Source organism: Anomaloglossus baeobatrachus, chromosome 2, assembly GCF_048569485.1.
Source record: "Anomaloglossus baeobatrachus isolate aAnoBae1 chromosome 2, aAnoBae1.hap1, whole genome shotgun sequence".
Taxonomy (NCBI): Eukaryota; Metazoa; Chordata; class Amphibia; order Anura; family Aromobatidae; genus Anomaloglossus; species Anomaloglossus baeobatrachus.
This window is the reverse complement of record NC_134354.1, coordinates 159,652,851-159,665,328: the sequence shown is the minus strand read 5'-3', so window position 1 is coordinate 159,665,328 and position 12,478 is coordinate 159,652,851. Positions and strand designations below refer to the sequence as shown.

General features: G+C 42.8%; 1 protein-coding gene across 1 annotated transcript in view; it reads left to right on the top strand.

Moving 5' to 3' along the window:
* The first annotated feature begins 1,675 nt into the window (after positions 1-1,675).
* P2RY8 (P2Y receptor family member 8) overlaps positions 1,676-12,478 on the top strand; it is an 85,698-nt gene continuing 74,895 nt past the window's right edge. The window contains exon 1 of the mRNA XM_075333464.1: positions 1,676-1,845. The gene's annotated coding sequence lies outside the window, so the exon portion shown is untranslated. The remainder of the gene's footprint in view (positions 1,846-12,478) is intronic.

The window sequence follows — 12,478 nt, the reverse complement described above, 5'->3', positions numbered from 1 at the left end:
AAAGGTGCGGCAGCAGCTTGAAATGGAGAGAGCATTGGTTGATGAAACCCCTGCAGGTCTTGGGATCTCCGGCGTACCGGGGTGGTGAGGCCAAACGAAGTCTGGAAGCATCCGAGGAGGCTGCCACGGGAGCTGTGGCCGTGGATTGTACAGTGGAAGCTCGAGATGCCGAGGATGTGACCGACGCTTGCAGCGTGTTCAGACGGGCGTCCACAGAAGTCATGAAGTTCAGCATGCGGGTCTGGGTCTCACGCTGGCGTGTGAGTTCTTCCTGCAAGGCCGCTAGTGCTTCGGCGGGATCCATGGCCTGTTCTTACTGTTAGGGCCAGGTGGACGGGCAGACCCAGGAGGTGGATCCACTGGGCCGAACACCTTAATGAAGGCAAGGGGTCCGGTAGCCGGAGCACTACGGGTAGCAGGACAGTCCGTGCAGAAGAGTGGAATGGAGAAGTCCCTGGGACCACGGAGTCACTGATGGTAGTCCGGGTGACGGAGCTCAGGTTCGGAGGCCGGGATGTGGTCAGGCAGAGTCCAGAACCGATGGAGCGAGAGGACGGGTCACCACAGGGATCAGAGATGGTACAGACTGACGAGATGGCAGATAGTCAGCGTTCGGGGTTCGGGAATCAGCAGGACCGGATGGCAAGGCAGGAGCGGCTCTAGAAGAGAGATAGGTGAGTATATCACAGAGACACAAGGAGACCTGACTCCTAGCTTAGGAAACACGAAGAACAGGCCCCGCCCACTTGGACATTACACCCCTTTAAACCCTGTACCTGTGTGATCAATATCCTGTCTGTGGACGCTGGCCCTTTAAGAAAGGGTCAATGACCGCGCGCGCGCCCTAACGCGCATGCGCGAGGCCCGGGTGCCAGAAGCCAGTGCAGGGAGCGGCGAACAGGAGGCAGGGGAGCCGGGCTGGAGCGAAGCTGCCGGCGGACGCTGTGAGCGGGGACCGGGACGCCTGGGGATCCTAGGTGAGGAGGCCTGGAGGCTGTGGAGCGGGGAACGCCGGACAGAGGAGCCGGGGAGCGAGCCAGGGAAGCCGGGGAGCGTGGCAGGGGAGCCGGGGAGCTGGACAGGGGTCCCGGGGAGCGTGACACAACAACAAGGCTTAGGAAAATGAAACAACAAAAAAAACAAATACTTCTTAGCTATGGTGCACAGATTTAGGTATGTTTCTGTATTTCATGTAACCCTATTTATACTCTGGACCAGAAAATATCCATATCTATTTATATTTAGAATTGGTTAATAAAGAGAAATAATGCCAACGACACAGGTTACAAGAAATTAGTTGTAGTAAAACGATAACAAGAAGACAGTAAATGGGCGTCAGTGCAAAATTTGTAACCGGAATGCCACCTACGTACTCATTATACTGTACAATGACTGTATGGCTTTACCTTATGCGGCAGAGGTCGCAGAGATCGGGGTTAGTGCTAGCTCTTTAGTATTATTAAGTATTAACTTTGTTAAAAAATATATAATTTCATTGTATTGCATATTTTTTGTTTTCACAATGCTTATTAATTAACGTATAGATTTTTAGAAATACCCTTTTTTGCAATGCCCTTTTAAAAACCTAAGGTTTGTGGCTAAACTGTTTCCTGTTACAGTACTATGAGTATTAAAGATAGTCTAGCCCTCGATGCAAAGCGTAACTGAACACACAAATCTTCAGTTACGTCTTCCTTTCTCAGACCCCACCTCTAGAGCTGCAATAGCTGAGAACAATTCAGTTGCAAAAAAATAATTTAATTTCCTGTCCTTCCTATTTTTTTCTGCTCTTACTTTGTGACAAGATGACAAGACCGTCTGACCCACTACGGAGTGACAGAGCTGGTAAGCATTGGCTGGCACATGATAACTGATGAGCTTTATTATCTCCACTTTCTCGCTTTTATATTTCTTTCTGTTTTATCTCTGGTTTCATCATTGGTTGCGATGCCACTAGCTACAAAAATGTATTAAGAAGCAAGGCATTTGTCAAGTTTGGTAGAAGAGATATGTATATAATGCAGCTGGGAATATTCTGTAATATTCTAGCAGTTTGTAGTCGTAAATTATTCATTGTAAAATTACATTATAATACGTCTACTCTTTAGGAACTTGGTACTGCATTCCTGCCTTGTTAGTGTCTTCAGGTTCATACATTACTGTATATACTCCCCAATGTGTCTCCATAGGAAACCCATAATTGCATTTGTCTATCTGACCATGTGTATACATGCTGTATAATGTTTGTAGTTATTTTTGACCATTTTGAGCTGTATGCTGAGACACATTTTTGACAGACTATATTAACATTGCCCAACAACACATATTACGGTCAGACTGAAATGCCTGTACATAGGTGAGCAATCACATACCTACAACCCTTTGCTGTGGAATTTGCAACAATAAAAATAATGCTTTATAATGTATATATATATATATATATATATATATATATATATATATATATACACAGTATATTACTAGCTGTAGTACCCGCCGTTGCCCGGGATAGTAACTGTATCTCTATCTCTCTCCCAGTCCCTGTCTGTCTCCCTCTCTATCTTTCTATCTCTTTCCCTGTCTGTCTCTCTATCTTTTCCCTATCTGTCTCTCTATCTCTCTTTCCCTGTCTGTCTCTCTATCTTTTCCCTATCTGTCTCTCTATCTCTCTTTCCCTGTCTGTCTCTTGCCCTGTCTATTTCCTGTCTCTTTCTTCCCTGTCTCTTTGTCTGTCTATATTATATCTAGATAGATAGATATATACAACCCTACATTATCACTCATACAAATATATAATATATAATTTATTTTTCACAACTTGATTTATATATATATATATATATATATATATAAAATATATAAAGCTGAGTGTATGTGTGTGTGTATGGATGTGTGTATGTCTGCTAAAGGAATCCGCACCGTCGTTTTTACAATCACGAAATTTTGCACAGACACTCCATGTGACTCAAGGAACGTCATAGACTATGTTTGGGCGGCAAAATTTAACTCCGCGCTTTACAATTACTCTCCAAAAATCCTGCTGCCATTAAACTGAATGGAGGTGGGAGCTATAGTTATTAATAGCAACTGTCAGTGGTTGCTATAGGAACAAAATAAACTGTTAGTATAAAAAGCTTATGTGTGAGAGAGAGACAGAAAAACACAGAGACAGACGGGGAAAGAGACCGAGATAGAGACAGAAAGAGACAGCCCTGGAAAGAGACAGCTGGGCAAAGAGACAGCTGGGCAAAGAGACAGCCGAGCAAAGAGACAGCAATGGAAAGAGACAGCCCTGGAAAGAGACAGCCCTGGAAAGACAGATGGGCAAAGAGATAGACAGTCAAAGAGACAGACGGGCAAAGAGACAGACGGACAAAGAGACAGACGGGCAAAGAGCTTAGAAAGAAACAGACCTAGAAAGAGACAGATGGGCAAAGAGACCGACGGTCAAAGAGACAGCCCTGGAATGGATAGACGGGGAAAGAGACAGACTGGAAACAGAAAGCCGGGGAAAGAGACAGCCAGGCAAAGAGACAGCCCTGGAAAGAGACAGCCCTGGAAAGAGACAGCCCTGGAAAGAGACAAACGGGCAAAGTGACAGACGGGCAAAGAGACAGACGGGCAAAGAGACAGACGGGCAAAGAGACAGACCTAGAAAGAAACTGACCTGCAAAGAGACCGACGGTCAAACAGACAGACATCAAAGAGACAGACCGGGAAAAAAACAGACCGGGAAAAAGACAGACCGGGAAAGAGACATGCAGGCTTTACACGATACGAGCTATCGTGCGATTGCACGAGCGATCGTACCCACCCTCGTCGTTTGTGCGTCACGGGCAATTAGTTGCCCATGGCGCACAAAGTCGTTAAACCGCCATCACACGTACTTACCTGGTGAGCGACCTCGCTGTGGGCGGCGAACATCCACTTCCTGAAGGGGGAGGGACGTTCGTCGTCACAGCGACGTCACACAGCAGCCGTTCAATAGAAGCGGAGGGGCGGAGATGAGTGGGACGTAGACATCCCGCCCACCTCCTTCCTTCAGCATAGCCGGCGGGTGTCGCGGGACGCAGGTAAGCTTTGTTCATCGTTCCCGGGGTGTCACACGAAGCGATGTGTGCTGCCCCGGGTACGATGAACAACCGGCGCCATGTTAAATAAACAATTTTTAACAACTCAGCGACAAGTACACGACTCATGATTTGTGAGTGATTCTGCATCGCTCAGAGGTGTCACACGAGACGACGTCGTGAACGATGCCGGATGTGCATTACGAAAACCGTGACCCCGGCGATGCATCGCACAATAGCTCGTCTCGTGTAAAGCCCGCAATAAACCGGGAAAGAGACAGATCGGGAAAGAGACAGCTCTGGAAAGAGACAGCCCTGGAAAGAGAAAGCCGGGCAAAGAGAAAGCCGGGCAAAGAGACAGCTTGGAAAAGAGACAGACCTGGAAAGAGACAGATGGGCAAAGAGACAGATGGGGAAAGAGACAGATGGGGAAAGAGAGAGACAGACAGACACACACATAGAGACGACACAGAGATTAGACAGATAGACTGATACAAATACAGAGAAATAGACAGACAGAGACATAGACACAGACAGACAAGGAAAGAGACAGACAGAGCGACAGAAAGACAGCGACACACATACAGAGACTGGGAGAGAGACAGTTTATATACATATAAATTAGATAGTGAGCAATAACTTACGGTATATATTATATCTAGAAAGATAGATAGCTAGCTCCAACCATATGAATATGTAGTATATTATTTATTTCCATTTCTTTATATATATATTAGTTAAAATAAATTATTTATTATATTTTTGCATGTGTGATGGTTGTATCTATCTGTCTGTCTATCTATCTGTAATCAATCGTATCCAGATTTCCAGAATTTTAGGGTTAATAATCATACATGAAAATATTATCAAACTGTTCTCATTTCCACTTTTCACCTTAAGACAAACAAAATGATCTGAAAATAATTTCCCGGATTTCCGAATCGGCTGGCCTGATATATCATAAATGAAAGTTCACAGATAAATCATATATCATTGTTCTCTATGGTTTTGGCTAAAATGTGAACTCAAAATAGTAGGAGTTATGACACATATTGGACCAGTATTAGTAAGAAGACAATTTTTAATTATTTTATTTTTGCATTCTTTGTACATTCTCCTAAGTTAATACCAAACTTTGTTGTCCGGCAATTATTTTTATTCTAGATGTTTAAAATAAGAAATGCAGCATTGCCACTCCGGGGGCTATTGATGTCCTATAGTCATTGCTCTATTCTTTGTTTACTATATGTACCGGTAGTTATGATATCAAAACAACAGAGCAGGTAACCGCTGCAGCCAATCACTGGGCTCCGGGGCTTGTGCCGTCTACATAGCAATTAGTGTTGACTTAGTGATTGGCCTAAAATCGGAATATTCTGCTTTCAAGAGTCTGCTCTTTATTAATATCATACACATCTATTCTTTTTGATTCTTAACATGGTTCTTATTTTTGAACTATAAGTCTACCTCCATTATTCTTTATTAAATTTGCCTATTAAGTCTTTTAAAGAGAATGTGTAGCAGGCACTACTGCCAAAGAGGAAGCCAAATGTTTTGGTAGTGTACAGCAGCTGCAGCAAGGTAATGTTTCGCACTGTGTTACTCCCCCTCAGGCCTCTTTCCTGTTATCCATGCGCATTCACACGTGTGACCCTGTCATTCACTCACAGTGATTAGGTTGGTTTTTGGGACTTTTTGGGGAGATGTCATTTTTCTTGACCAAAAGCACGGTGGGTCAATTAAATGACTATCCATACACTTACTTATTAAAAATGCATGCTGACCAATATTTTTATATGTTTTTGATTCAGTTTTAATACTCAATAACTCAGAAACTTGGTAAGAAAGACCCAGGGCCTTTGTATATTTAGATGTGTTGGTGTACAGCACCGCATTCACCCTGGGAGATGGTAATCCCATGTCATATAGCATCTGCTAGAAAATGCATTGATTCTTGTACAGGCAAGTGGTAGGGAGTATTACTATGCAGGAGAGTGGTAGGGAGTGTTACTGTGCAGGAGAGTGGTAGAGAGTATTACTGTGCAGGCACAAGGGATACAGTATAACTGTGCAGGCAGGTTTTAGGGAGTATTACTGTGCAGGAGGGTGGTAGGGAGTATTACTGTGCAGGAGGGTGGTAGGGAGTATTACTGTGCAAGAGGGTGGTAGGGAGTATTACTGTGCAGGCAGGAGGTATACAGTATAACTGTGCAGGAGAGTGGTAGGGAGTATTACTGTGCAGGCATGAGGGATAGAGTATAACTGTGCAGGCAGGTTTTAGGGAGTATTACTGTGCAAGAGGGTGGTAGGGAGTATTACTGTGCAAGAGGGTGATAGGGAGTATAACTGTGCAGACAAGTGTTAGGGAGTTTACTGTGCAGGCAGGTGGTATAGAGTGTTAGTGTGTAGGCAGGTAGGAGGACATATTATTGTGGTGGGCAGTATTACTGTGCAGGGAGGTGGTAGAGAGTATTACTATACAGGCAGGTATAGGGATTATTACTATACAGGCAGGTGTAGGGAGTTATACTGTAGTAGCAGGTGGTAGGGAGTATTACTGTGAAGGCAGGAGGTATAGAGTGTTACTGTCATAACCTACAAATTTCAGAAAAGGAGAGGTCCAAAATAAAGGTATATCCAGAATTTGCATGTATCTGGGCTGGATAGAGTTTTTCTGTTTTGCCACCATTGTGCACCTGTTCACTTTTGTATTAATAAATATCTTTGTATTTTACAATGTATCTTTTTGGTCCTTTTTTCTGAGTGGTTCCCTCTATCAATATATCTATTTCAATAGGTTACCACTTGTTTTGGTCTTCTTATAGAGTGTTAGTGTGTAGGCAGGTAGGAGGAAGTAGTACTGTGGTAGCAGGTGGTAGGAAGTATTACTGTGCAGGTAGGGGAAATGTAGTATTACTGTGCAGGCAGGTGGTAGGGAGTAGTAGGGTGCTGGCAGGTGGTATGGAGTATTACTGTGTAATGTGCATTTTTTCCGCATTTGTTATGCATTTTTTATGCATTTTTTACATGCATTTTCAGTACATCCTATAATCTAAAATAGCCTGTCCCCTAAATTCAAAGTTTGCATACCTTAGCGCATTAGAGTGCAGTTGTATATATTTTATGTTCAATTTGCAACTGGTCGCACTTGTCTGTTAGGAAGTGCAGACAATTTTTTTGTTTTATGTTGGCTAATTGTGCCTCCTAAAACTTCGGCCAACAGTGTGTCTGTTTATGCTAGAGAATGAAATTCATTGTACAGTGTTGTGGGGACCCTGACCACTACTCCTCTATTTATTGCTATCAGAGTCTGAGTGGGGATGTGCTGAAGAGCAGGAGTTTGGGCAGGCGGAATTGGGTTACACACACTACCACACTAAGTGATGTGTTAGTGAGCAGAGTGGTAATGTAGGTAGATTGCTCATCATTGATTGCTTCAAATTCTCATTGCAGATTCCATAGGCAACTTTATCCCATATTAGTAGAGTGTTGAAAGGAACACTTACTGACTCTGAACTTGTGAACGTAGTACTAGAGAAAAAGTTCCTCTAGCACCTCAAATATACAGTGCATTGAAAAAGTATTCCTACCCCATGAACGTTTCAACTTTTTTTGTTACACACAAACTTAAATATATTTTATTAGCATTTTATGTGATATACTGTACCAATACAAAGTAGCAAATATATGTGAGAGAAACTGCGGAGAATACAATTGTAGTCCTGTGGACAGATTCTCCCTTCTGGGCTGTAGATCTTTGCAGTTCCTCCAGAGTGACCATGAGCATCTTGCCTGCTTTTCTTATTAGTGTTCTCCTTGCTTGGGATTAAACAGTGCTACATGCCACGATCAGAGCTTGGGCTACTTTTTTAGAACTTAATCCTGTTTTAGAATTCTTTACAAAGTAATCCCTGACCTGTCCGGTGTGTTCCTTGGTTTTCATGATGCTGTTTGATCCCTAATTTTTTTAAACAAACTGAGGCCTTCACAGAACAGTTGTAGTTAAACTGAAAATAAATTACACATAAGTGGACTCAATTTACTAATTAGGTGACTTCTGGAGGCAATTACGGTAGTTACTCCGGACTTTATTTAGGGGTATCAGACCACAAGGGCCTGAATACAAATGCAAGTCACAATTTTCAGATTAATATTGTTAAATAATTTAGAAAACCATATATCATGTTAGCTAATACTGGCTATCTTGTCTGGGTATATCACATAAAAGGACAATAAAAAACATTTAAGTTTCTGGGTGTAACGTGATAAAATATGGAAAAGTTCATAGGGTATGACTATTTATTCAAAAGACTAAAATCAAATTCCTTCTGTATTGAAATCAATTAAAACATAGTACATTAATCCATGCCAGTAGTGGACAACCCCGTTAATTACATAAAAGTGACCACAAAACTAACATTCACTGGGCTGATTATTTCAAGCACAGCATGAGCGTAATGCAGCCCCCCCCCGTAGAGACACAGCATATATTATCAGTGTACACATCACTGACAAGCTGTGTGAGACCATACCAGTGGTAATGCTAAACACGCCTGACCTATATTGTCGCAGAGGAGCGCACTGCAGTGCAGCATGTATGCCAGTTACTGTGGAGCGCCAGCAGAGAACTATGAACAGCTTTGCACAATGCGTGACAAAGGTGGACCTTTTTTAATAGTGCTGTGACATTTGCCACTTCAACTCTCAATATAGGGCATATCAAAAAAAGTTGGGTTCAAAGCTGTTCACCCTCCATTGGGCTCCATCTGTAAAACTATCTTCACATCTTCAAATGATCTGTTGTACAAAGTCTCCAGGGTATGTCTGTGCTACAGAAAGAACAATCATGTAGGCTGTCTGACTGAATAGCTGATTACGGTCAAAAAGACTGCAAAAAAAAAAAGTACACTATATTCATACAGTCAGATGATGCGCACATGTGGCTGGTGCCATAGGAAGCCTCCAAGCACAGATCATCATACGGTTCCAGAGTGTTGGAGCCTTCAGACATTTGGCTTGTCCCTAAGAAAACACCAACCCTAATGTAATTGTATCTTTTCCCCAATATGTGCCCCTAGGACTGACAACATTTAAAGGGACATTTCGTGTAAAACAAGTCATTCTAACTACAGTGTATCTTTTGTTTAAAGTGACGCAAGGGCATTTCTTAGCCTGCGGGAGGGTTTTCTTAACACTTTTTGTTTAGAACAGTGCTGTTTTTCCTTCTTATCCAGACAGCGCTGGTACTGTTCCTTCTCACCATATGCTAAGATTCATTTTTTATTGATTTTAAAGAAGAAAAATAAGTGGCTATATATTAGTAAGTCAGAAGGGAGTGTTGTAGCCAGAGTACAGTAATAGTGTTTCCAAAAATGATTGCAATTGTTCCAAAAAGTAGCATTTTGTATTCTTCTTGTATATCTCATGTCACTTATGCCAAATATCCATAGCACTTACACTAGATCTGTCTCTATGCAATGTGTTTTTGGTGTTTATAATGACATTATACATTAGTAGACTTTTGTTTGTAGTCTGGAATAATGCATCCATCTACTGTATGTTGTTACATACAAATAGTAAAAATATATATATATACATTATATTGTGCAGTATACAGTAGTTATTTATTATAATAGGATTCTAATAATAGTAATCTTTATACAGCACCAACATATTCTGCAGCAAGTTACAATTTGTAGGTTACATCAATTGGCAAAATCAGACATTATATAGTAACTAATTAACAAGGCAAAATATATCACAAGATCTTACAATCTATGAGGAAATATTTTATGTTAAGTTGGCAAGTTTTTGTATTACTATATTTTTCCCCTACTCCCAATTGCCCCTACCTGCAATAGCAACTATGTACTCTGCAAACCCCCAATCCAGCCCTAAAAAGTAACTCAACAAGAAATATGGTGGTGTCACAATGTGACTGCAGGATAGCGAGGGACAGGCGGCTCCCATACTATCCCTCATGACACGACCACTCCAGGGCCGGGGGTACTCGGAACCGGGCCAGACTAGTCCGGGGACGTCAGTGGTGGCAGGGTTAGGCTCCGTGACGCTGGTGGTGTCTTTAAAGAAAGGAGATGATGATTGTATCATATCATACCCCTTTCACATGTAAAGCGCCATAGAATAAATGGCGCTGTAATTATTATTATTAATAATAATAATAATAATAATAATATATTTACAGTGGAATAAAGTCCGTGATGCCACCTGTGTTTTTTGCGGCTATGTGAGCCGCTGCTGCACAGTATGTTTCCCGGAGCAGGTGATGAGGGCACAGCTGAGGTGTTTTACTCCCCACAGGTAGAGTGAGGCCCCGAGATAACCGTTGATTAAATGAAAGGTCTATGAGGGCAGGCTGTGACGCAGGAGGAATGGCGGCGACACTGTGGCTTTGCAATAACAGTCTTTTACTCACTGTACCGATTCTCAGTTTACAGCCAGATTAGTCCACCACGGTATGCTTGGATCCTCAGTGATGGGCAACCACTGATCTCGAATAAGTCCGAGGCCAGTACCAGTTCTCCATTTTGTTTGCCTTTCTTGGCCGCCTCTCTGCGCTGACTTTCACCCTCCTGTCGGACCTCTAGTGGGAGTGTTGCCTGCATGGCTCCCTCCGGGAACCTTTAAAGGGATTTCTGCCTGCCTGGCTCTCGGGTCCTCTGTGACCCCCTTCCAACAGATTCGTGTGCTTCTTGTGGCCCAAAAGTGTATACAGCCACCCTGGCCTCCGGTGTTACTAGTATCACAGTGTTGAAGTATCGTCCTAACCTAGAGATTGGGACCCCGCTTGCGACCAATCCCTCAACTTAAGCTGTTGCTTGTCAAATACAATTATAGGGGGTCTGACCCACTCTGCCCCTAAGTCGCTTGGTTTCTCTCTTTAGTCTCCTCAGAGCCGAGCAGGACCCCAAGGGTCCCCACTCCTCGTCAGTCTCCTCCCTCCCTCTGACTGTCAACGGTCAACTGTCAACTTTCAAACTTAGCTCCGCCCATTTTACCTCAGACTGCTCACCCACTAAGCTCCTCCCCCTCTTCCCTGGTTCTAGATCTAGTGCACGGGGATTAAGTGCCATAACCAGATTACTAGTCGCAATGCATTATGGGACCTGCCCCAGCCTTGATCTAATGTGTGAGCTAATAATTGGGTGTCTGCAGGTCTTTTGGTATGTGAACCGGTAGATGACCTCTTTCTTATCCAGAATGGGGCACCACACTTCTAACTGAGGTGCAGTACCTCTGTGGCGACGGCAGCCTCAGGGGTGCCACAGTCACGCTAAAGGACCCAAGGCTATCCTTAACCTCAGGGTTGCTCTTCATGGTGAGGATGCCTGAGTCTCATTCCTGGCTATTCTCCTGACCAGGACTAATCTGTTCCCCCTCCCTGGAAAGAAGGTGCAAGACAGCAATGGCACCAGCGATAAAGATAGACAGGGAAAAAACAAATCTTAGACACACTGCAAACTCAAAGGAACAAGCAGTAAGAGAATAAGGAGAAAAGCAAGAGAAGTAAGGCAGCAACAAATGGACAACAAGGGTTAACACCACAACCTTTCACAGCAACAAAGTACTACAACCACCAGTAAGTCTGGCTCATACTACCTCTCCAGACCAGTATAGACTAGCTATAGCTGGCACTAATAGAATTGTTCAACCAGTATATATATCAGAGTAGAGAATGTGACTACCTACCTCTCAGCATGCAATTAAGAAGCAGGGAGTAACTCTTCCTAGCCTGTTTATGAACTACAAGTATGTGGGTCAACGCCCGAGTATTCCTGCACTCATCAGAGAATCAGAGAAGTTAGAAGTGTTAGAATCTGTTGTCTTCACAGATCCTGATGCCACCATGACAGTTGGCGATGCCTGCAAAAACCTCGTTGTGACAGGTGTTGAATCCAACTAATACATTTGTACGCATTACAACCACATTAAATGAGATATACTTTTGTAAGTAACATGCAAAATATGGTCAAACTTTGGTTGAAGGTTGAATTATAATTTTGGCTACTATGTTCTTGTGTAATGCGAGTACGGCATCTCCCCAAAGATCATGAAAAGTGCATCAACTAGTACTAATTAACAAATGTTGTTAATTATGTAGATGCCGTTTCATACTGAACAGTGGAGTAGTTTCACATAAGAACCAATCAGATTCCTCAACTCATGTGCCAGAGACGCTGTGAAATGTCATAGCTGAAATTGGTTAAAATGACCTACTACCCCTCTTTTGTTTTTTTTTTTTTACAGCAGCAGTGTTGATACATTTCATTCTTAATTTCTTTGTTCACACAGGAAACTGGATTTAGTTGATCATGAAATTATGATTTCACATCTATATTTTATAGTTGTATATAAACGCATCTTTTTAGGGCGGCCTCTCACACTCC